The following is a 25,335-nucleotide window of genomic DNA, read 5'->3' on the forward strand; positions in this document are numbered from 1 at the left end:
TATTTAGCTAGCTCTCAGACGGTAAGTAGTACAAAAAACAACAATACAATTGTATAATAACAGAAAGACAGAGACAACAGGCAGTGTGCAAAAACAATAACAGGCAATGTGCAAAAACATGCATCAACAGAATGAAATAAAAGGATAGAAATGACGGGGAGTGAGCTTCTTGACATGTGAGGTAGAGGTAGATCTCAATGTGTGTTTGAGTTTTTGGTAAGAAAGAAAGGAAGAAGGCACTGTGAGGTTCAGATGATAGGTGAGAGTGAGAGAGGGTTTACTATCACATTTCAGTTTGTTTAGGAATATCCTGTATACAAGATGAGATATTTCAGTGGAATTCATTAGACTCGCTTACTCAATAAACTCATGTTGATTAAAATTAGCATCTTGTCATCCTAGTGCTCCATACGAATGTTCACTGTAAACATGATTGTAATGATAATCCATAGCTTGTCTGTTTGTATTAGAGTGGCACATACACAGTAATTTAAAATTAAGACTGGGCAGAAAGTTTTCATTTGAAAATAAAATGCATGTTTCATTTAGCTGAATTACTCTTGTTCCTAGTTTTGGGGTCCCGGGCTTGATTCTGTGATGGTGTGCTTTCTGCGTGGAGTTTGCATGCTCTCCCTCTGGTCAGGGGTTTTTGTGTTTCATGTGTGCCTGTGTCCTGGCATCCCACCCAGGGTGCAGTCCTATTCCCACAGGCTCCACAAGGTATAGCACACCTTACTGCAAATAATGTAAAGTGATCATTTTGAGACAGCCTTCTCTTCTTAATTCCAAAATGAAACTGCCTGAACTTTCTTTTCCTTCTGGCTATTAGTACCGTAACCCATAGCGACCCTTAGTCATCCTGCCAAGCCTGTGTACATTGTTCAGACTGTCCAGACTGTTCTTCATGACCTTCAGCTTTCCAAAAGATTCTTAGCTTCTGAATATAATAATGAACCATGCAGAAAACTGCAATTATAAGAGAAGTACAGTAAAAAGCAGACTATGGATTATGCAAGCAATCTATTATGTAATACTGAACTCCCAAGTGCATAATAATCACGGTAAGACTTCTGAGTTTCTTTTGCTTAATGAAGTGTACATGAGAAATAAAATGCTACTCTCATGAAGTATTACGTTAAATAAGGATACAGAACAGTGAGCTCTCTCTGTAGTGTTATCAGAGCAATACAAATTTCAAGAAAACAGTGCTGGTTACCTGTCATATCTTACTACTCATTTTAAGTGAATCTTTGTAAATAATCCTGGGTAACTTTAAAGAACAAGAAAATCAAATTCCCTCATTTTCCACTAAAGCAATGTTACCTTCTCAGCAAGTGTGTGTCCGGGAACATATTATATGATAACAAAAACTTTTCAGTAGTCTTGCCACTGTGCTAATACAGTTGCGGAAAAGCCACTAAGCAAAACGGAGCAAAAGAGATAATGAGGTTCAAATGTAAAACCAGCAGGAAAATGCTCTATTTCAAGTTAGCACACTGCACACACATCTCCCTGCCCTTCTGGGTATCCCCCTGTCTGTTCACCCATTTGTCTTTCTCCACATGTGCAAATGTCTTAAACACTCGCTGTTAGTTTACAAATCGACACTAAATGTCCCTGGTGCACTGTATACAGTACACTCAGACAGGAACTCAGAGAACTCCGTTTCACCTCTCCTGATGACTGTCTTATGATCTCTTTGCCTGCTCCTCCCCACATCTGCAGAGGCTGCACGGCCAGTTTGTGGTGTTTTTTCCTCTTTTTTTATTTGCAGTGTGGTATTAACCTCTACTTGCTCCTTTGCAGCTCGTACACTGACGTGGGTCCCCATTCTGACCTCTGTATTTACACTGTATTTAAATACTGTAGATTTCAGTGCTGGATCTCAGGACATTCTCTTTATTTTTACACAGAGGTTTGTGATATTGCAATCTGGATGCACTATTCAGGGCTTGTTTCCTGTACACCTGGGCTCTTGCTGCCCAGTGTTACTGACATGGGTGTTTCCCAAAGGGTGGTGGAACCTATCCAGCACAGTCTGCACAGACCCTGGGCGAGAGGACTAATTCAGCACAGAGCCCCGCCAGCTGATCTTCGGCTTTGATCAACACTGCAGCTTTACAGCACTAGCTTGGAAGCACCTGGGGAGTCAGGACAAGACAGTGGAATGGGAACCCCCCCCCCATGACCAGCTTTACTAAGAAGCTGAGATGGAGTAGCCACCTCATTCCCCCCAGAATGAACAAATCCAACTCTGAGGCCACAGGTAACACATATTTGTACTGTAGCTCAAAGAGGTTTCTTCATGACGGCAGGACTGTGGAAGGGACAGTGATGATGAAGCTCAATTCCTGTTCCCTGGGTGCTGCAGATGTTCGTACCTGCACTCACCTGGGCACTGGGCACTGGCCTCTGCTAGGGGGGCTCTTGGGCTCTTTACAAGAAGGCCCAGCTTCCAAACGGAATGAGAGTCATCCAGCTCCATCATGTTGAGCTCACACAAGGGCCAAGCAACTACTGCACCGCTAACAGCTCACAGTAGCCGTGTTCAAGCAATGCTGAAGCCAGCCTGACACAGGGATCGGCATGGAGGGCCACACGCAACCTCTCGGTGCCAGGAATCAGGTGAGTTTTTAATCCAATTTATGGATCACTTTTTTTTTCTTCTCCTGAAGCGTCTGCACTTGCACGTATAAACCCTGCTGTGGGTCAGCGCTGGCGTCGCAATGATAAAAAGGCAATCCTACCCACCAGCCCTTGTGTGCTGCTGACAGCAAAGCCTCCATCATCTGCAACATACTGTACTGTACTTCATGTCAAACGTGACTGACGCAAAGGAGCAGTGCATGCGTCTGATTGAAATATTCCAGAATAAGACCTTTTAAAATAATAATAATTGCTTTTAAAAGGATGATTAACCCCATTTCCCGGGGGCTGACATGTTGGGTAAGAGGCTTTACGGTTTTATTTGGGTCATTTTTAGCTCTTTTCAGAAAAGGCACATGTGCAAGATTCTGCTGGTTGCACAAAAAATAGTACAAATCGTGATTTCCAGGAGAAAAACATGATTACAACAGGATTGTAAGGGAGAAGTAGTGAGCCAGCAGTAGATAACAGGCAGTGGTCCCACTAGGTACGTGTGCTCTCTGGGGATTATGCCAATGAAGAAGTATGTTTCCTTTTTATAGTGGAAGACTTGAGCTTAGTTTCTAAATCTTGGACTACACGGTTGATTCGTCACAATATAAACACAAAAGCCAAAAAACAAAAGTAACAACATGAAAGCACACATGCTTAGACTGAGTTAAGACCAGGCTGAGCAAACAGCTCAACTCACTTGAAAGGCATGCCTGTTCCGCCAGCCGAGTCTCGCGCTTTCCCGGGGTGTGTCGGAGTGCGCGTGGAGACTCCGGGACGCACCGGGGTGGGCGATGGCACGAGCGGCGCCGCGGAAGGTAAGGAGACGCGCGAGACGTGAATTTGGGATTTTTGCCCCGCCGCCCCGGGGGACGGAGTTGTTTCCGTGCGTGTCCTGTGGGGCGGTCAGGCCCGAAGTTTGCAGCGTCCTGTAACTTGCGTCTTGCTTCACAGCCACTGCTAGGGGCAGCAGGCGTTGCTGGAGTGGTGTACTGTATGTGTGCCACTTTTTAATTTTCACTGCACCTCGCGTGGAAACAGGCTTTGAGAGCGGCCTTAGCCCCCACGCTAAAACATATATGTTAAAAAAAAGAAAACCACTTTTAAGCTGACTTCCTCTGGCAATCTTTGTTTTGTTTTGGTTTTTCGGGGGGCCATGGAATAGGTTTCGTTTTGATGCTATGGAAATCCCAGCCCCTCTTTGTGAGCTCAGTTTTAAACTTCAGTGTGCCGTGACACTTGGCGTTTAAAACCCACTCCGAAACTGTTAGCGTCGCCCTAAATCCAATACCGTTTTAAATGAGTGCACTTGGAGGCTTTGTGAAACTGTGCGACGTACCGGAGAAACGAAGTTGGCGAGCGTAATTGCTTTGGGAGAGCGGGGATCTGTGAACGGGTCACATGGATTTCGGGAGAAAAAAACTAGGCAGTGTAACCTGATAAAGTCACTGTGTTAGCGGGGTGTCCCGAAGGCGTCTGCCCATTGGAGATTGCGTGTCTGCGCGAAGAATTCTTGCAGTTTTCCGAAATGCACAACTTTAACAACCCCTACTCCTGTGCAAGAAACTATTAAGATTGTAGGCCGCCTTACAAAACCAGACTTGTTTGTGTATCTGATTACAGTGGTGGATATTAATTGCTCAGCCTCCAGCTCCGAAGGCGTATCTTGTTTACATGGTATCATTCATTGGAGGTGGGGGCTTAAGCGCTGTGTTGCTGTATTGGAATGAGAGCCTAGGAGTTTTCATTTAACAACAACAACAACAACAACAACATTTCCTTTCTTTTCGCAATGTCAGGGCAGTTTTTTGGGGGGGGATTTCCAAGTTGACAAGCGCACTTTTTTATTTCGAATAAGAAAGCGGTATGCTGTATGAATGTCTTCACGGTGGACTGTCCGTCGGGCTCCAGTCCACCTCTCCGTGGCCAGTGCGGCCAGCGCAGCTCTGGGCGAATGTCCGACGTGGAGCGGAGATGACCCACTTTATTGTGGCGCTGCAGGATAATTGATGAGGCGGGGTAGTGTTGACCACACTGCATTATTGCGAATAAATCACCCATAACTGCGGTGCAGCCTTATATAATAGTTGACGAATTACTTCTCCTTTGAAAATTGGCAGCTATTAAAAGTGACAGCTTTTATCCGAATTAAGGTTAACACTTGTACTCGGGAGAAGTCTATTATTTCGAAATAAAACCGGCAGGTGCTCTAGCCCACGAGTAATTAATGATTGGCTCTTGTTCTAGACTTGATTCTTGACAGGAGAAATTGGCATTCCAATTATATATTTTTTCCTTTTTGAAGCTCGTTTGACACAGTGCCCAAGAGAAGCCGGCATCCGGCTGTAAAAACCCGCACCGTGAACATCAAAGGCCACGATGCGTTCGCCTTCTTCCAAACTATTTAAAGGTAAATAACACGTATAAGAGATTCGTCTGGAGACTCCGTTACTTCCTCTCAAAAGGACAGCGAGGACCCAGCAGTTATAGTAACTTAAAGAAGCACAAGAAATCTTACGCCGTCGAAAGGTCATTCTTTTCTTGAATTTCTTTGTGGACTTTTTCAAAGCAAACAGTGAAGCACAAACCGGAGGACACCAGTGGAAAACACGTGGAAGTGCATTTAAAACAGAGAACAGGAGACGATCTTTTCCGTAAAGAGTTGTGGGAGTATGTAACAAGCTACAGTACACAATCCTGTGTGGTTGAAGCCATTAGATACTTTGGGTTCATGTGCGATATGATTGGATGGGATTCTTGGATCAGTGCTAAATACCAAACACACTGCATGGGAACAATGCTCCTCTCATTTGTAACTTTTTCATGTTCTTATGAACGAGAAAATCTCCACTCTCTTACTGGTTTTATCTGTTTTTTTTTTCTTTCTTGTGGCTTGTGTGAATTTACCTAGAACAAAAATATTATGAATGTTGCACCATGTTTGATCATTTATCAGCAACAATAAATGTGTTGATGAGCTTGGACATTTATTACCTTGGCAAAAGATGGCTTTACAGTACATTCAGCGCAGTAATGAACATACAGTACACTAATGCACATTAGCTTATGCATTCTGCTGCTTCCAGAAAGCTGTTTTATTAATCCGTTAATATTAATGTATTTCTTCACTTCTGCCTGAGCTTATGAGCCATATGCTTTTTCAAAAACTGTTAAGTGGGGTATAACAATTCTGCAGGAGGCAAAAACAAATATTTCAGTGTATTTTGGGAGTTTTTGTATTGTCTTTGTACAGTACGTGGCTACCCCAACGCTTAACCAAAGTGCAGCCGCACTGTTAATGAAACATGATTACTGTGCTCCTCAGTGCCTGACAGAAGATGGCTGGAACACCAGGAGGACTCGACTGCAGACTGTGCCTCTGCGTCTCCTCTCCCCGTGGCTCTCGCTGTGCTCCTGCTGTTAGTGTCTCCCACACGAGACGTTGTTTCACTGGATAAGGCAGTAATGGTCGTGTTTGCTCATTGATTACAGTGAACTGATATTGTGAGAAGCAGACCTCCGATGAAGTAGAGGCTCAATGACCATAGCCTGGCTATCAAAACTGGACACAGGTGGGCTTGGCTATCCAGTTAGTACAGGCCCAGTGACCACAGCCGGACCACAGAAACTGGACACAGGCAGACCTGGCTGCCCAAAGAGGACAGGCTCACTGACCACAGCCTGGCCATAGAAACAGGACACAGGCAGACCTGGCCGTCCGAAGAGGACAGCCTGTGCTCCCGCTGCCAGCAGGGAGAAGCAGAGAAGAGATGCACTTTCTGCTGCACTCTGGGATTGAAACTAGAAAAACAATCCCAGAATTCTCACACCTGTCAGGATCAGAACAGGTTCCAGCCCTTCAGGAGGAGGAAACTCCATAGAGCTGCATCCCAGTACTGTATGTGATCTCCTGTCGCAGTCTGAGGAACAGAGAGTGAGCCTCTCAAATAATAGTTTTTATTGTAAATGCCTAATATTGTTTTTATGTTGTAAATGTCTTTAAAGGTTTTGCTAATTTTATTGCTTTGAACAAATCTGAATTTGTTACCATCTTGTTTGTGGGCTCTCAATGTACTGTACCACAGCAGGTTTTCTTGTATCACCATTGGTCAAGGTTGCAGGGGCTTACAGTGTACAGTATACTTCTTTGCAAAATTACTAAAACTTGCTATCTGGCCCTTTGTCACGATCGCTAACCCCTCCTCTTAAGGGCGCTCCAGCCCTTCCTTGTTTTCTCCCATTACAATAGGTGCACCTGTTCCCTATTTCTGTTCCCCCTTAAAACCCAGACGCAGACTCCACTCCTGGTTCCTTATTGATTCCCGTTTCATGAGAGCCCGGGGTCCTGTTGCGTCTGGCTCTGTTATGGTTTTAACCTTCTGTTCCTGATTCCCCGCCCCACCGGTCCCGACCCGGTTCATGCTTTTATTCCCTTGATGGATCTCCTGGCCTTGGACTCTACTCTTCTGTTTTGGATTCCCCGTTTGGACTTTGTCTTTGTTTGTTCGCCCCGGACTCACTTCCCCAGGACACCTGCTCACCTGGGACACGCCCCCCTGTCTCCAGACCCTCTCCTGCATGACTTTTTCCCCAGTGTATCTTCACAATTCTGGATCATGTCGTCTGCATAGGGCCCGGAAAGAACTGTTTTGTGACACCCTTTTGGGAAGAAATCAGGAAATTGTTATTAGAATGATAAATGATAATTCTCAGATGACATTTTACCTGTCAAAATCAGGACCAGTGGGCTGTTCGCATTGTTTCTGGCACTGCGTATTTCACAGACCACAAACGATTTGAGATATTAAAACTCATGGATATTAGATTGGAATCCTTGGTGTGATGTGGAAATAGGTGCTTTAATTCCCCTTGTTTGGGGATGTTCTCTGAATGTTTCCAAATGGCAGTGGAAGTCTGAGTTACAAATGTAACAGACAAGCCAGGACAGTGAATGATGGCCGATCCAGGAGAGTTTTAATACTCTGGGTATCCTGGGTGTAGAGATTTTTTAAATATACATCTACAGTTCTGTAGATTCAGTTTGTACAGTTGGTTCAATCTACAGTTAGCACATACTGTAAATGTGAGGTGCTTTGTAACTAAAATTTCATGATTAAACTTGTAGATTACCGAAGGTGGTCAACAGTGTTGCTGGGAGTGTGGGAATTCAGACTGTTGCAAAAAGTAAGGTAATAGATTTAAAAAAGGAAACTGGGAAAACAGAAATTACTGTATGTATGGCCAAGCTAAAAATATGTTGTCATTTCAGGCCAAATTTCTCTTGATCATATCATAAGCTGGCACCTTTCCCTCTAGTTTGGCAGTGCACTTAGAAAGCCTTCCATACAATGAAAACTCTGCAAAAGGGACCCCTGAGGGAAAGCCCAGTCTCTACACCAGGCCTTCATTGCACTGACCTTGCCAATGGGTTGTGAAATTAGACACAGCATGTGGTCTGTCTGGGCCCCTGTGTGGTCCAGGCTCAAAGAGGCAGGCCTCTGCTTGTTTGATGATGGGGAGCGAACAGATGCTATGTGCGTCTATGTGCAGTGTACAGCATATACAGTATATACTGTATACACGGGTAGATCGTTAAATCATGAAAATGGCAATGTTGCTTTCTTAACTTGGGAAGCAGCTTTAGAGTTGTTGAACAGCTGCATTCACTGCTGCACAGATTCATATTGGCCAGGATGACAATGGCAACAGACAGAATGAGCTTTTTTGGAATGTTAAATGTGCTTACTTCCTATTTAGTAAATCTTATAAAAATGAATTGGAAGTTTGTGTATGTTATTTAATGCTACATTAAATTTTATGATGTTAATGAGTCTGAAGTTACATGAGTTTCTTTTAATTTGTTAAATAAATGTACATAGCATTTCAAGAGCAGTCATGCAGGGACCCATAAGCTACACAAAGTGCTTTTACTGTAATGATTATAAAACTAGATATTGATACTCTACATCTTATTAAAGTTCAAAGGGACTTTCTTGCAAGAAAATCATGCAGAGTGCACTCATATTACAAACTAATAAGCAAATTGCAGGAGATAATCTTCTTAAGATGCTTTTTTCTCTTTGTTCTTTGCTACTGAATAAATTAAGAAATACAAATGTTAATTAATCACGGAGGTTGGAAAAATTAATAAATAAACACAGATGGAAAATTTATATTCAAACGGGTGTTGCCAATTAATTTTATACTTGACCCATTAATCATCAGATTAAATTGACAACAACAGGGAATTGAAATATGAAATTTAAATTATTTTTTGATAGGGACAGTCATAAATTTGAATGCACTGAAGCACATGGAGCATTATTCTGCTTCACTGCTAAACTGGTTTATAAAAGGCATCTGTTTTTATTTATATTCACACATTATAGAGATTGAGAAGAATAAAGCAAGTGCTTTGTAAAAGAAAATCACTAGCGCCATCTCCATAATCTTTACCTCAGTGAGCTTCACCCAAGTGAGAAAATGAGAATTATAACCTGCCAGGCATCAATGACAAAGTGAAATGGAAAAACTGAGGGTTAATAACAGTGATACCTCACAAAAAAAATGTGCTGGCCAATTTAACACACCTTCAGTCAAGGTCACTCCTTTGAAGCTGATTATTCTTAGCAATTTGCAGGTGAAGACACTTTATTTTGATTTCATGGTTAACCTAAATCACGAAAATGATCATTTTGATTTAACATTCTGGATTATCTTTTCAGGTAATGAGCGAGTCACAGGCCCTGGCTATTTTTAAGATAGTTACATCTTACAACAGAAGAGCTTCCCGTTTACCTGGGGGCCCTGTTAGTGATCCAGGTGCAATAAGGAGAGCAGCACAGAATTTCTACAGAAGGCTAACTGGTGCTCTTTTCCTTTCTTTTCTTAAGGGATCATTAGTAATAAACCTCAAGCAGGGATTTGAATCTGTCACCTTCATTTAGTCTTCCCTGCTGCTTAAGTGACATTTCTGGAGTTTTATTTTGCTCTTAGTGGCTAGTGATAATTTCATTTATGTGAGGGTAATTTAATTAACCCTCTCCCTTGTGATATTTTTTCAAAATACACTCTTTCTTATGTTCAGCTCATTCTGGGTACAGATGTGCTACTACTGTACCTTGGGAGCACACAAGCTGTTTTCTCTGATATTTAAAGTGACTTTGGTTGGAGCCGAGAAAGATGAGGCTTCCCTCTGGGTGTGCAAACTACTGGATTCAGCGAAAGAAACTCTTTTTCAGAATTCTCTCCTGTGCCCTGTTCTCCCACGCAGTAGTTTTTCATATAGTCTTGACATGAAACTCGAATTCTCGTAAGTGTGCACGGACGTACAGTATGAATAAAAATGCAGGCGAAACCACCATACAGTACACAGTGTACATGTGTGTACAGGGCATCCAGATTGCTGACCTGATAGAGCGTTGTCCTCGTGATGCAAAGGTACTGTATCTTGTTCGGTCCACTCCTGGCCAGTGCGCTGCGTAACTATTCTATTCCTCCTCATGAGGACTGACCGTGGTCACGATTGTCATTTATATATACTGTAGTTAGAAAAACATTGGCTGCCAAAAGGTGTAAAAGGCATCCTCATATCCGTGAGTTGAAGAACAGGCAAAATGACAGGAGGATATTGGACCCGTCTTGAGTGCAGGTAGCCCAGTCCTCTCCAGTCTGATCCCGTCCCCCAGCCGAGAACCTTAGAGGTCCTGTCTGCTGGGGGGGAAGGGCAGTTCTTATCACTGGCCTTCCCTCGTCCCTACCAGGTTGTGAAAGATGCTCTTCTGACTCCAGAGCTGGTCCTGTCTCCCCACAGCTGTTTCAGCAGGGCATCGGACTTCACTGCAGGCCTGTCACTTCGTTGACTGCAGTATCTTATCCTACACTTGAAAACAGAAACATTTTAATTACTCAGGAACTGTACTGTCCTTTCTATTTTAAACTGCATTAAAAAAATTAATAATAGTGGAGTGCAAATGTCAGCATTATCGTGTGACATTTGTTTTAGTGATAATGCTACACTGTACTATGTGAAGACATTTTGGTGAAGAACCATTTTCTGGAGTAAATCTGAGCATATACATAAAAGTTATAAATTTCAGGAAGGATACCTTAAACTTTAGTTACTTGTTAGGTAAGGTAAAAAATATCGTTATTTGTTGCAAATTATATATTATTAAAAAGAAAATGTGCGGACGTTATCATGAATGTACGTGAATCACAAAAGCCTGAAACAAAAGCAGAAAACCAGAAAACTGCAGAAAACCAGTAATCAAAATAAAATAACTTACTGTATAAGAAAGTCCTTCATGGCTTTTTTAATGTCCAGTGTAGAAGTAGAGTACAATTGTGCAACACCTAACAGAAACAATACTACAGAAGTCCTGAAAAATATCCCAGAAGTTATAAGAATGCTTGTTTTGTAGAATTCGTTGATTTGTAGGGAGTCAATATACGAAATGCACATGATTGTACTGTATTTATAAGATCTGTCAACCACTGTTGACTCCTTTCAACTGCCAGAGGGAGTCTGTGCTTTTGATTAGGATTTAAGAAATGATACAGGTTTTGAAAATTAGAAAGAGCAGTTTTTAAAGAATGCCAGGTATTGATACAGTATCACAAAAGCAAAGCATATTTTACGTTTATTAAAGTTAAACATAGAAACTACTGTAATTAGATTTACAGGAGACTAACAATTGGATGATTATTGTATTTGTTAATGTTACTTTCATGAAATGCATTATTTGCTACCTGTGTTCACACTCCACAATGCTGAAGACTAAAAGTAAAAATAAAAGCCTTTGCTTCTGATTCTGCGTTTTTAATACAGGCTTATGTTGAACCTAATCATTTCTTTCTCAATGGGCAAAAAACTGAAAGCATTTATCTGACAACAGTAATTGCACTACTTCTGCATCAATTATTGTGGAAATTCATTTTCATACTGTGGGAATTATGTTTGCATGTAAGATTTAATTGGAAACAGTTGTGCCTGGCAATTTAGCATGTCTATGCACGAAGCTTATGAAAAGCTCTAAATGTTCTGTTTATTAAAACTATTGCTTTTTTTCTGAAACCTTTTCGTGGTGAAGCACTTTTCATTATATGGATCCAGTTGTGCCTTTCAAGTGGAAAGTTTAATCCAATTTCTCAGTTCCTTTTAATTTCAGTGTAATTTTCTGGACTGTCAATAAGAAAAAAATATTAAAGGTGTTTAAAATCAATAAATCAATCCTTTTTAATTCTACAGAACTCCTTTCCATTGAGGAAAACATCCCAGAGATTGTTATATTCATGTTACAATTAGACAGTGAAACTATATTCGAGGACTACAAGATGTATAGTTGCTGCAGTAAAGTCAGAAACAAATTACCTGAATCTACAGTATAAAGAATTCAGTAATGATCTTTTCAGAATTCAAGCGTTATTAATGAAATTTTCAAGAATTTGGACAAAAAGTAGACGTTGACAAAAGTAAACCTAGTTTACCAAGTGGGCTTAGTGTTTTGTTTTTCTGCAGATACAGTAGATGCTGTGAAAGAGAACCCATAGGAGCTACAGAAAGAAGTTTTATCTTATCTGTGTTGTAAAGGAACGATTGTGGTTTGAACAACTGTTGTCAAAGAATCTAAAATATCAGCTAGTTGGTCACAAAGACACGAATGGGAGTAAGATTTTAGACAAAAAAAACATAAAGACAGGATTTAGAGTAAAGTGTAATGACACAGGAGCCTGAAGTGTAAAGAAACAGGCATTTGTGTGAGATGAAAATAAAGTTCTAGGTAAAGTCCATCATTAGAAAGTGAAAGAGACAGGTTGGGTCTTGTCATCCTAAAGTTAAACAGTTAACCTGAAGTAACAATTATATCTATTATATATTATATACTGTATATCTGCTCACACCTGAGGAAGGCTCCACGGCCGAAACTTATTTTCTCTCTTCTCTTTTCAGCAGGAATAAACCCATTACTTGTTCCTTTGCAGACTACGCATGCCACCTGAATTATTATAGATCTGTATTTTTAAATATGTTGGTTATGCACTCTTGATAACTCTAAGATTATGTATGTCAATGGGATATTAAACTACTTAAGTCTATACCAATATTATATTGTTTGATGTTCTGTTAATTGGCTCAGGAATATTTTGCTTTTGGTTTGGTATGGAAAGGGACTGTGAGAAGTTAGACTTCTGTATTCTGAACTCTAGGACTGGAGGCTCATGACCCTGCTGTTGATTTTGCCCCTTTTAGTATTGTGAAACATTAAATAGAAATTCCAAAGAGTCAGCTGAACTGTTTCTAATAGGAACTGCTGTTCTGCTAGATTTGAACTTGGTTCACTTTTATGTGTGAAAACTATTTTAAAAACTAAATGGGGAGTCAGGGCATTTCCAGATAAAAAAGTCAACTCTGTATAATGTAACCTGCTTGTGATGATAATACAACAGGTGTTCTCAGAGCCCTTGCATGCTCATTGGTCAGAGCAACGTGGCTCTGTTTATTTTTGCTACTTGAGGGTTATAAAATTGGTTGATGATGAGATTCATTGAGATGCTTAGGGATCCCATCCAAAGGACAAATGCTGTATTTTAAATTAACACAATATTATTTCTTCAAATAAATTTATTTAGCATTAAAAAATATCAATTAGCCTTTGCTCAGCAGTATCGGGTTTGGTTGCATTTGCTCAGTAGTTTTCAAAGCCTGCCACTTGTCCTGGCTAAATTTAGATTCTGTCTCAGCAGGATGGATTATACAGTAGAAGGAGACATGATATCTAGAAGGGAAATTACTTTGGCTTAATTAAGTACATAACTCACTGCTCATGCAGCACCTACTGTATAGGTAGAACATTTCCAGGCTCAAATGAGGTACTTTGAAGGTCATCATACACACATAAAATGTAATATACTCTTGCCGAAAAGATGGAGACAAGTGTCAGTTGACTCAGGAGGCTCCATTACAGTATGTTTACCTTTCAGAGCAAAGTCTGTTAATGGCGCCTGAGAGAAATGGACAGGTAAAACAGCTGCGATTTCTTACGGTCTCACAAATAAACACGGAAAGGTGACCGCACATAAAATGAGGTTATGTAGAATCTTGAGGCGTTGTTCATTTGTGTTGGGTATTTCAAGTTGGTGTTTCTCAGCTAAAACTTGATGTTTGACTGATTTTGCAAAAAAAAACATCCATAAAGCTAAATAACTTGCAATCATCTGATGAGCCAGGTGTTTATTTTGTGCTGCCTGAGGAATGGCTGAGGGGTGATGTGTGATTCAGAATGGAAGAACAGAACGGAGGGATGATTTAGAATTATAGGTGCATAAATATTAAAGTCAAGCTACTAAACTAGCATGGTATTCGGATGCATGGACATAAGAAATAGCTAATTATCCCAGCGCAGAAGGGTTTTGAAATTCTGTAGGCAAACCTATATGTTATTTAGGATGTAAAATGCCTTCTTCAGCACAGTATTCCAGTCATAATGGTGTGTGGGAAATGCAGTAGTTGGAAGACAAAACTTCAGCTCGCTGCAGCTTTACAGCCATGTAGCCGAATCCGTTCAGATCTCCGAAGCTGAGCCTGGCTGGGCCAAGTCTGTACTTGGACGCGGGACCTCTGGGGAGCGCAAGGCTGCTGCTGTAGCTTGCGTTGATGGACCAGTAGGTGGCGCTTGTCCCTCTGGAACAGAATTTCCAAATCAACCCCCAGTATGGTGATTGGAGACAGCGTGCTGTGGGCAGAGTCATCCTTCATACTGTATGAGCTATTACACTGGGGTCTCGACTGCTTGGTCATTACAGCTCCCACGTCACAGTTTGTAACAGTTAAGGGTCGATGGTCTCCTTCTATATGTGCAGTGCTTTAGGATCCTTTGGGATGACAAGTGCCATATCAGTGCAATTAATTATAATTTATAAGTACCGGTGGTATGATGGTGTTTTACTCACAGAAGCCCTAAGAGTGTTCAGCAAAATCTTTGGCTAGTAATTCCGGAGCCCGCGTTGCTGTGGAAACACTTCCATTTGGTCTTGCTGTTGTCCCCAGCTGAGGCAAGTTAAACATGTTGAAAGGAGTGCCATTCTGCCGAAAAGTAAGTTCACAGCACACACATAGCACAGTGGACAGCCAGAGGAAATACCGTGTTAATTTTGAACCCTGGGGGCATTACCAGCACTTCATCACCCATATTTCAAAGAATCGTGAAGGGATATTTACAGTGGAGGTGCATAACCTTCCTGTGTGAGGGAGGTTTCCAAGCTCTCAAGTGCTCCGCTCAACCAGCCCTGTGCCGGGGCAAATTAAGCATGGATTACAGGGCTTTTAGCAGGTGATAACTTTCGGAGACCCACTCCTCTGTTACACAGACAATATGCTGGTGTCTGTCAAGAGTGAGGAAGCTCATGAAGGAAGAAGGTCTTCCAGCAGAGACTCTGCTTGTTTTGTATGCGGTGCACCAGAATTCTGAATCTGGAGTAAGTACAGTATCTGCGTCTATGACAACAAGCTGGGAATACGCTACATGAGTAAACATACCTATTTTATCATTAGGTGGTCTAAAGTTCATCAAATACAAATGCAATGCTGCCATCAGCAATCAGAAGGACTTCTGTTTGTTTGCAGCTGCCTTGCCAGTGCTCATGACAAGATGTGTTTCTTGCACTATTGTACAGTACACGTCCACACACACTTGCTAGGCTGAAAACTATTTTCCGTTAAAAACATTGTGCATTTTTCTAGATTTCGTGCATGCACTTTTTGCCCTCTTTTTGTAGTTTTACATGCTGTGCATCTGTTTGCTTACACAATTCGGTATGCCAAGCCCCAGCTCGCTAGGTAGAGCATCAGTTTTTTATCTTTCCATCTTCGCAGTATTTTTTTTTTGCTGTTCGTTGTGCCAGAACATTTGGGTTTTTGGGTACACAGATTTGCGTTTGCAGCTTTTAGAGATAGGGTGTTCTGTTCCTGTATTGTGTTTCAGCATGCTTAAGCAAGGTAAATATTGTCCCGGTTCCTTGTCCAGAGTGAAGGGCAGTCAGCTGAAATGCGAATTTCATTTCAAATAGCGCGAATACTTTTTGTCGTAAAATTTCATGTTTTAGGAAGGTAGATTTTCGTTAGTGCGACAGAATATGGAGATTTATTTTAATAATGTAAGGCATATTAGTGACATTTTAAAATTCTTAAATATACCAAGACTGAGGAAATGACGCTGGCCAGCAGCCTCACTGGTGGGAAAACGGTTAACAGAGTGAAGAGAGAGATGAAGGGGGAGAGGCACAGGAAGGACAAAGCCTTATGGAAAATGGCGTTGTGGTTCTTTTGCAGTACGTAATACAGCTACCAGCTCTCCGCTAGGCAACAACAGGAGATCGCTGTTTGGGAAAAAATACCTTATTTCGAAATTATCCATCCTAAAACGGAGCATTGCTTTTTCGAGATGTTTTTTCGCGTGCCACTTGTGCAGGGGAATGCAAAATCCAACTGCTTTACCTGGCACAATTCAGAAATTTGTGAGCTTCTAAAAATCCTGCAGCCCAGATGCTGTCAAATATTTCTGTAAGGAGACTACGGAGTAACTGAAAGGGCTTTTGCCTTTTCCAGAGAAAGAAAGATAGAGCAAAGCCATCTTGAGGTGCATTTTAATTGACCTTGGCAGAATTTGGTACTGGTGTACAAAGTATCTTGTGACATAAAATGTAAATATTTTTAATTGTCCTAGAAATTCAAGAGGCAATCTGATTAGTTTATTGATAGGTTAAAATGCGTCGTTAATTTTATACATATATAAACGCCTTTTGCAGTTTGTATAGTGTTTTGTCTAGCTATTTGCATGGCATTGCATTGCATGCTACTAGACAACAGGGCTGCTGTGTCATCGCAGGTAAGATCATGTCTAGGTGTCAGTGAAGGTTAAAAGGCAGAAGCAGGAGCCCCTTGATAAAGTGGAATGTTTGTTGTGCAATAACACAGTGAGTCCCGCAGAGTTTACGTGTTAGATCTGTAGTTTTAGGCACGGGTTATGTATATTCAATTTACTTTTTATTCTGTTAAAGTTGCGCACGATTGTCTAGGAGAGGGTGATGCCGGGTTTTTTTTTCTGAATTAATCGGAAGTGGGAGCAGAAAAACGGCAGGCTGATCCAGGCTAAGAGAAGGGTTAGTTTAGTTTTCCAGAGGGTTAACATTTTCCAAATTACTGGGATGCTAGATTGAAAGTGAAGGGCGCGCTCCTTGGCGAGGGGAAAGTGTGAGAGAGCGGCCCTAATGCGGAATCTCATTAAAGCAACTGTCAGGATTCTTCTATTTTACCATCACCTCGCTTATTCCGTAAGAGCTAAACTGTCGTTTCGAGTGAGTGTGCCGCCAAAGAGGCATTTACAAATAAATGAAAAATGTCACAATTGATTTCACTCCTCCAGGAGTACAGCGTGTCAGCTTTGTCACAAACTGTCTTTGTTGTTCTCTCTCTCTTGCAGGTCTTGCAGCCGGACGGGGTCGATAGTTTTTGACGGTTTTGGGGCCTTCTTCATTTGACCCAGGGTAAGCCCCCCGACAATGACCTTCCGAGAATATTGCTGTAAGGGTTTTCTCTCTTTCTTTGGAAAAAAAAAAGAAATGCTATTCTTCTGACCAGGAAGTCTCAAAAACCAGAAAGAAATAAGCCAAAGAAAGACATGGATAAAATGGCGAGGCGTGGAGACAGCACTTTCCTGTACAGCGAGCACATGGAGATTTTAACCCTTGCGATGCAGTTTGCCTTAAATGCCCTGCTACCTTCCAGAGCACAAGTTAAAGAAACAGCGTTCTTTTATGTCTCTGCTAGCAAAGGATTTTAGAAAAGTCGGGGATCTGAGGGAAAACGGTTGAAACGGGTGCATGAGTCTAATCTTTCCGACGATGAAACCTCTGGACCGATACTCTAGTACCTTTAATGCACAGGAGTATAGGGTCCAGTGTGGTCTTGAATTTCCACAGAATATAGGTCTGTGTTACAACCAGAGGACACGGAACACGAAATCCACAGTCCCAGTGTTTAGAAAAATGGTCTCGGATTGTCATTAATGCGCTAACCCTAATACTTTGAAATAACGTTACACAGAATCGGAATGTATCGTCTTATCTTTTTTTACGTTGTTTTTCTTTAGTTTTTGGGTAATTTCTAAGGTTTTCTTTTTCGTTTCTGTCCCTTGTGACTATTTTGCTTTGTAGATGTACAGTATAAGTTGCCAGTACTAGAAAAAGAAAAACTCCGGGCTTCCCGATATTATGAAGTGTGCTACATTATTTTATTATGGTGGGTTTTTCGCAGTCCATTTCCATGTTGTATAAATATGGCTGTTTTAAAATACAGGAAAGGTAATCATCCATTTAATTCAGATCTGCAAATATCCAGGGAGTACTGAAAACAATATTATTCAGCTCAATTTCTTACCAGCAACAATAATCTGTAATCTCAAATCACATATATCCTTTGTGCTTAGTACACACATCAGTATGTACAGTAAACCTCTCTAGCTCTGATAGTTTTTTACTTCATTAAATTAAACTATTTAAAAAAAGAAACCCAGCTTCTTAAACATTACAGTAATCATTTCATTAGAAGAAACACATCATTTCACCTGAAAAAATGTAAATACCAGTATTTCCTTTTAATTTGCATTAAAAACCATTCAAGAATTCCAGTCCTAACACTTTTCTATTTTTCTGCCTCAAAAAAATGTCTGTTACACCACAAAAATGTTCTGACAAAAATGAGGAATGTTCTGAAATTTTAAATTTATGACTTCAAGAAAATTGTTTTTAAGAAATTGACAGTTAAATGAATCATCACAAACATACAGCTGGTTGGTTAAAAAGATGTATGATCAGGGAAAGAAAGCAATCTTAAGAAATCTATTTTTCATACTTAATACGTTTACAGTATATAGATTGTAGTCGACTGTAGTCGATTCCCTCTTATATGTAAAGCACTTGTAATTTCTCTAATTAATTAAATGTTAAAAGACATTAAGAAAGAAAATGATCCTGAAGTTTGGAAAGTTGCTAATGTGAACTTGAATGATTCAGACCTAAAGAATATGTAGTGGTCTACCAATATGCAGCAACAGAGGTGTAGTAACCGATGGCCTCTGCCAAAAGCAACTCTTAGCCTCCTGCTGTAGAGAAACGGTTGTGTGATGAAGCACTCGAACAGTATCCTCATCATTGCAAAGCTACAGCCTCAATCTTGTGTAACTCATTTACTAATCTGTACTCAGCAGTGCACCCATACTTCATCTGCAGCTGTTGTGTTTGACTTTTACACGAAACCCGCTTGCTCGTAGTGTTGCTCCGTGTGCTAGTTAGCACCTATTGTTAGCTGACACTGCAAAGCTGTGTGAACTGAACCTCCATTGAAATCAGTGGAATATAAGATTGATTAAGAACACAGGCTTTTAACCTTCGTCTCTGCATGTTCTTGTCTGCTCATTGCCCTAAGAGATATACCTTACTTCCATCCTCGCACCACAGTGTGTTCCTTAAGATATTTTCAGAGGTTTGTAAACCGGACAAACACTTGCCAGTAACCTGTTTTTTTTTCAGAGAAGCTGAGGGTGTACAGTATAGCCTGGCTTCAGAAGCATTTCTGACCAATACTGTTGGAAATTGTAACCAATGCTGAGAACTCTGAAGATACTGTACATCTGTAGCCACAGATCGTTTCGCTTCGCAGCTTAAGCCGTCGCCAGTAGGAAAATACTGGGACGCTTTTCATATTGTTATCGAAGGACATTTAGGGCTCTACACCATGGTGAAAAACACAAAAATGATTTATGACTTCAAATAAACTACATGATGTTTTCCAACATCATGTTCGGAAGAAAGAAAAACACAATGAAATATACTTTCCACGATTCTCGTAAGCTGTCTAATGCTAGATTTTAGATTCTAAAGTTTTATAATTATTTCCAGAAACCAAGAAGGATGCTTTACTCTGAGCAAGTACCCTTTGAAATCACCCTGCCTGTTTTCAAAGTATTATATTGTTTAAAACACAAAATAGTATTAAAATCTTTCAATGTTACTGAACTGCACTTTCATAATTTGCTGCTTAATCTTTACTGTGGCTAACTAGGCATAAAATAACGTTACACCATATTTTATATACAGGGCATGTTTGTAATTTGTATTTGAGAACCTACTGTAGCCGATGAACAAGAAAGCCTGTTTTTAGTTCAGACAACCTTCATTCATTTCGTTTTACCGGCCGAGCAGTCTAACAGCAGCATCACATTGTCTGATCTGTAAAGTTGTTCATCAGTAAAGCCTGTAATTTGTTTTTAAACATACTGTAGCTGTAAACTGAACGTCATAGAAAGAATATAGTTTAAGACTAATAACCTAAAGAAGAAATAGAAAAAAGACAGATTTAATTAAGCTTATTGACCTACCTAAGCTTCCCAAGCATATGGCTTCTCTAGTAGACTTCAAGGACCACAGAACTCTGCCTGAATTATGTATGAGTGAACTATCCATTTCCACTCTGAGTGTTTGTCCTATAGCTTAAAAGCCAAAGGGCAACAACTTCTGAGGCTGTCTGAGAAAAAGTGAGGGGAAGCAAAGCTTGAATGCAGTGTAAAAAAATAAAAAAATACCAGGGCGTGAAGAGGAACTGGTATGATGTTTGTACATTTAAAGCCTGTTAATGATGCATGGCATTCACCAAGGAAACCAAGAACTATAGCCCTCAGTGCTGAAAGGAGCAGTGGAACACCTGGTGTGACCTCTACAGTCTTATAGGCTAAAGTGATAGAAGAATGAATGGCTTTAGTGAAAAAGGCAGTGTGGTTACTCTGTGCTCTGGAGCTGCTTTAAATGAGCCGACATTGCGGCATGTTTTCTGAGTTTCCATGTTGGTACGATTGTGCATAGTACCTTTCTTACTTGTCACGCTTCTGGGAACACCACCAGTCAGAAATAATTGTTCTTTTTTTGCCCAAGGGAGGAAAACGCAACAAAGTTAAAAAAAAAACAGCTGTGCATAAGAAATGGTCATAGGAAAGATCTTGGAACTGTTGTCTGACCTTTTTGCGGTTTTATTTGAAATATGATGCATCAGCATCATACAAATGATGGCGCTGAAGGTTTTGGCACTATACTGTATTTACCATAGGCAAGTGTTTGGTGAAGGCAGCTTTATCTGAAAAGTTCAGTTCAACACTAAAGGTCTTAAACATTAGGGATGCTTGGGTTTTGAAAAAATGCCATCCAAAGTGTAGTCATATTTGAGCAGATCTCCAGTACCTGCAGTGGAATGAGTCGAGATTTATGTGGAATATTAAACTGGATTGTTGCATGTTCCTTTTTTCAAGGTCATTGCTGAAATATTTCAAATAACGTAGTTATAAATGTAAATAAACCTTCTGAATGCATGACACTATAGGAATAAATGCTGCCGTTATTGCTGGTGACAGACAACATTGGTCTTATTGATATTAAATGTCATATGCAATAGGCCTATGCATTAAATTAAGATAACTAAATTGATAAAGGAGGCAGTATGTAATAGTTATTATTGTTATTGTTTTGGATTTCAGTCACTATTTCAGAATGTCATGTGCTGTACTGCTGCACAGCTCATCGGTGGAGAAATGCAATTCTCACTGAGAAGTGGCAGAAAACAGACAAGAGGCTCTGGCAGAGCACTGGGCTAACCGAACAAACCCATTCGGAAATAACGTTTGAAAAAACTGCCATAATAACACTGCGGATATTCAAATCAGCCTCCCAGTGAAAAAATAATGGATATTTAAAACACACACACAAAACATTCAGATGTAATGATAGAGGCTAATATAGCAGAATAGCATTCCATACCAACAGCAGTCCTCTCATATTATAAATGCTTCATGAGAATGATGAGAAGGGTTTGGAAAAAAGAATCATTTTGCCTCCATAACACTGTTGTCTCATTCCACTACTTGTTTCCATGTGTCTTGGAAATTCTTCGGTGGTCGTGGGTGAGGTAATAGCAAACCTCTGCTTTTCAGGATAGTTTCCTGTCTTTCTCTCACCATTACTGAAAACAGATATTGTGCTGTTTCATGTCTTCGTGTAATGTTCACTTTCTGTAACTATTAATCGATTTTATAGATTTTAAAGTTTTTTATCCATCTATCTATTTTCTATCCAATTCAGGGTCACAGGGGAGCCTAACCCAGCAAGCAAAAGTTTCAAGTCAGGATGCACCCTGGACGGGATTATTTATCTGTTTTGAACATGGTTAAGTAATGAAGCACTGCTTAAATGAGCCCAGGGGTGCTGGCTGTTCAAATAAAAACAAGACTGTAGTAAGGTTACAGATGAGCAGAGGGCATTACTAGTTTTTACTGCAAGGGTTAATGTATTTATTCATGAACGTTGTTGGACCTAGACTTGTCTTGTGTGTTAAGTTAACTTTGAATTACTGATCTGGCAGTCAGCCGTAGTCTGACTTGCTACCTTCTGCCTTGTTTCTGATTTTGCCTAGTTTGTGCTCACAATGGTAGCTGAGACAGCAGTTTAATGTTGGTGGTGATGGCTTATTGACCACTGTGAAATCTTCTGTGGGCTGATCAGGAAACACTGTCCATTTTCAAAGTGGCGTAGTTGATAACATCTCCAAGGCGCATAATCCTGGATGAGATTTTATCTGTCCTATGAGTGTTTGTAAGTCTCCAGAATGGGGGAAGGTTGTATCGTTACCATTCTTCTTCAAGGCTGAAACACTGTAAATTGTAGCAGACAATTTTTTAGCTTTAGCACAGATAGACCTTGTTACTCTGTCGTCAGACATTAACACAGAGGCGAAGAGATTTCCTTGGACTTCATGCTGAAGTAAGAGTAATTCAGCATTCACGCAGGCTGACTCAGACATTTCTCAAGGCACTTCAGGAAACTGTACAGAGACCAACCATGCACGAGTTTAGCCAAAAACATGTAGCAACTGTAAAAGCAATAACCATCTTAGACTTCGGTTCGGTCTTCTTTTGCACATGGATATAGAAGTACTGTTGACAATACATAACCACATGGCAGCAGAAAGTGTGAGCTCAGATCTCGGCGAGCCACAGACAGTGGAATCAGGAAGCTTCTGAAAAAAAGATGAGCTTTAATTTAATAGATTCATTGAAGAAGCAGACACTCTGGCCATGAGAGGTTGCTGCTGAGAACAAGACGATTCTTCCCCAAGAAGTGTGAACAAAAAGACATTGACAGGAAGATTGAATCTCTTATTTGTTATTGAGGGCTTTAGGCTTAAACTGGTACAGTACACGTAGTTTCAAATTTGCAAATGATGTTATGCATGTGAAAGACTGTTATGAAAGCATTTTTCACTGTTTGACAAGCCAATATATCAGCACAATAATCTTTGTGACAAAGGTTAGCTTTGCATTAAAATTCATGTGACATTTTAGCTGAGGTGCAGAAAGAGCCCGTTCTACAGGTGGACTCGCCAGGCGCCACTCCAGCAGACCCTTATCTGGCCTAGCATGACAAATAATTCTGCTCAGCCTGTCGCCGATGACAGCTGAGACTTTTTGCTTAGATACCTTGACGGTACTCGTATTAAACAGCAAGAGCCATTCGCTCCATTAAGTTTTTGTAAAATGAACTGTCTGCTACTTGCTGTTTCGTCAGTACTGGCAGCAGTTCTGAGCTAATCTTCTGAAGCCAGTGGGATGTTTGAGAGCGGACCTGCGCACGCCTGACAGGTAGTGGAGTCGTGTAAGGCACAGCAGAGTGTCTCGGCTCTCAGTCTGAGGCTGAGGAGGAGGGGGTGAAGATCTGATTTGCATGGCCCTCATGAAACATCACACATCATTGAGATGAACTTTTCACTAGATGGTTAAAAGCCAGATCCGAAAGATCTGTGGGTATTTTCATTTGAGGATGTTTCTGTCCCTGAAACAACTGTAAGTTCAGAATGATGTTTATGAACTTGCCCAGCTGTCATTGGTTACACAAGGCAACTTAAGGCAACTTTTATCCCTTGCAGAAGCAACCTGCCGTCGATGCTCTGGAGAAACCCAGTGTTACTCAGTATGTCAGCAGTTTGTATCCAATGATACTTGTCAACCTGTTGCATTGTTGCATGCCCAGCGATGATGTCACAGGCAACAGATTGCAGGGATTCCTTTTTGCCAGCACATTGACTCATGTAACTGACTCAGGCTGCAGTGCAACACCTCCGTTAGGCTGTACCATGTGATTTGCTTACTTGTGATATAGCTGCTAGTAAACACATTAGGGATTGATCACTTATTGCAGTACCTGAATCAGATAAGCAATTAAACCCAAGCAAAGTTTGGACTTTTTAATTTTTGGGCTACTTTAGCTTACAAATTATACAAAGTCAGAGATAAAATGTGCAAAGGTTTGCTTTTCTAAAGTGTTTTTTTCTATAAACGTGCAGTTGACGTAAAGATTCTGACTTCAGCATGCTTGTACTTCCACTCTCCCTCATGCTTAGATACTACTGTAGAGGTAAAAGGCTCATTGTCTGATTCATTAGATACAGTGATCTGCAGGCATGCCGGGGCATTTTTGTTGCATTAGCACAAGTGTAGCACACTGCGTAGCCATTCTCTGAGCGAAGTGGGTATAACTTGCTAAATCAGATTCTCTGAGATAATTAAATGGACTTTGATGCAACAAAATTAAACCATCAATGTTGTATAGATCTGTTAAGCACCTTGTGGGAATACCCATCTGCTTTATTTTATTTCTGCAATTATAGCAATTCTTTTACTTAAAAATATCTGTATAGACATTAAGCGCACATTTGCGTTCATTTAATTTCTCTAGGAATACTGTATAATACATTCAGTGCAAGTAAACTGCAAGTGCAAATAAGCTTATATATCTTGGGAGATGATAATTCAGCAGAGCTGGAAATGGGGAAAATATTGTTTGTGACAAATCTGTTGAAACACACGTCTGCATCTGCTTAAACCTGTACTCCAGCTTTCTTTACTGAATAAGCTTACACAACCTTTCTTTGGTTTTTCTTGTGTGTAAACAGGGATTGGGTTTTGATATGTGGTGTTTCCAGCATGCTTGTGTTCTTGAGGAGGTCCTTGTTAGAAAACACTTTATCCATTACAGAATGCAGACAGGTGGCTGTACAGTCACTGCAGCAGATGGAAGGCTTTGCTTTTTAAATGTGTGCATTTAACACACTAGGGTCTCTTTACAAAGGAAGGCTTAAGTCTGGCCTCTGGGTTTTATCCCAATTTGTGAGGCAGTGGGATTCAAAGCAGCAGACTGAGCTCTGAGAGGTTTTGTTTTGAAGAAAGGCGATTATTAGATGCTAAGAGGATTTACTGACCAGGAAGATAATTTAGGATAAGTCCTTGCTTTCTAGGCAGTGAGAAAGGAGAGGGGAAAACTAGAATAGAAGTTGATGTTGGATCGTTTACAGTAAGGTTAAAGGGATTAGGTTAGTATGTTTCTTAAGGGATGAGGTAACTACATCCTGTAATCTACCCTTTTAATTTTTAAAATGGAAGACGGCAGTCACTTCAAGTTCAGGTGATGAGTCCTTTGTGTGAGTGAAAAAGACGTAGCTCAGGGTTGACTGCTGTATACTGCACTTTCCTTGCACGTGGATACATTGACTGGCTAGGCTTTATCTTGATTTATCTGCTGTTCTCACCTGACCTATCAATAATA

General features: G+C 40.6%; 1 protein-coding gene across 4 annotated transcripts in view; it reads left to right on the top strand.

Annotated features, from left to right (window-relative positions):
• Nucleotides 1–3,168: 3,168 nt before the first annotated feature.
• The window catches only part of LOC107079092 (inactive N-acetylated-alpha-linked acidic dipeptidase-like protein 2), a 295,727-nt gene continuing 273,560 nt past the window's right edge, over nt 3,169–25,335 (top strand). For 2 of the 4 annotated variants that reach the window (XM_015360862.2, XM_015360861.2), the window contains exons 1-2: nt 3,172–3,455; nt 17,118–17,181. The gene's annotated coding sequence lies outside the window, so the exon portion shown is untranslated. Of the gene's footprint in view, nt 3,456–17,117; nt 17,182–25,335 lie in introns of all 4 variants that reach the window. The other 2 variants (XM_015360872.2, XM_015360868.2) reach the window with 2 other exon arrangements.

The sequence above is a fragment of the Lepisosteus oculatus genome, chromosome 13 (genome assembly GCF_040954835.1).
Source record: "Lepisosteus oculatus isolate fLepOcu1 chromosome 13, fLepOcu1.hap2, whole genome shotgun sequence".
In the NCBI taxonomy this organism is placed as follows: domain Eukaryota; kingdom Metazoa; phylum Chordata; class Actinopteri; order Semionotiformes; family Lepisosteidae; genus Lepisosteus; species Lepisosteus oculatus.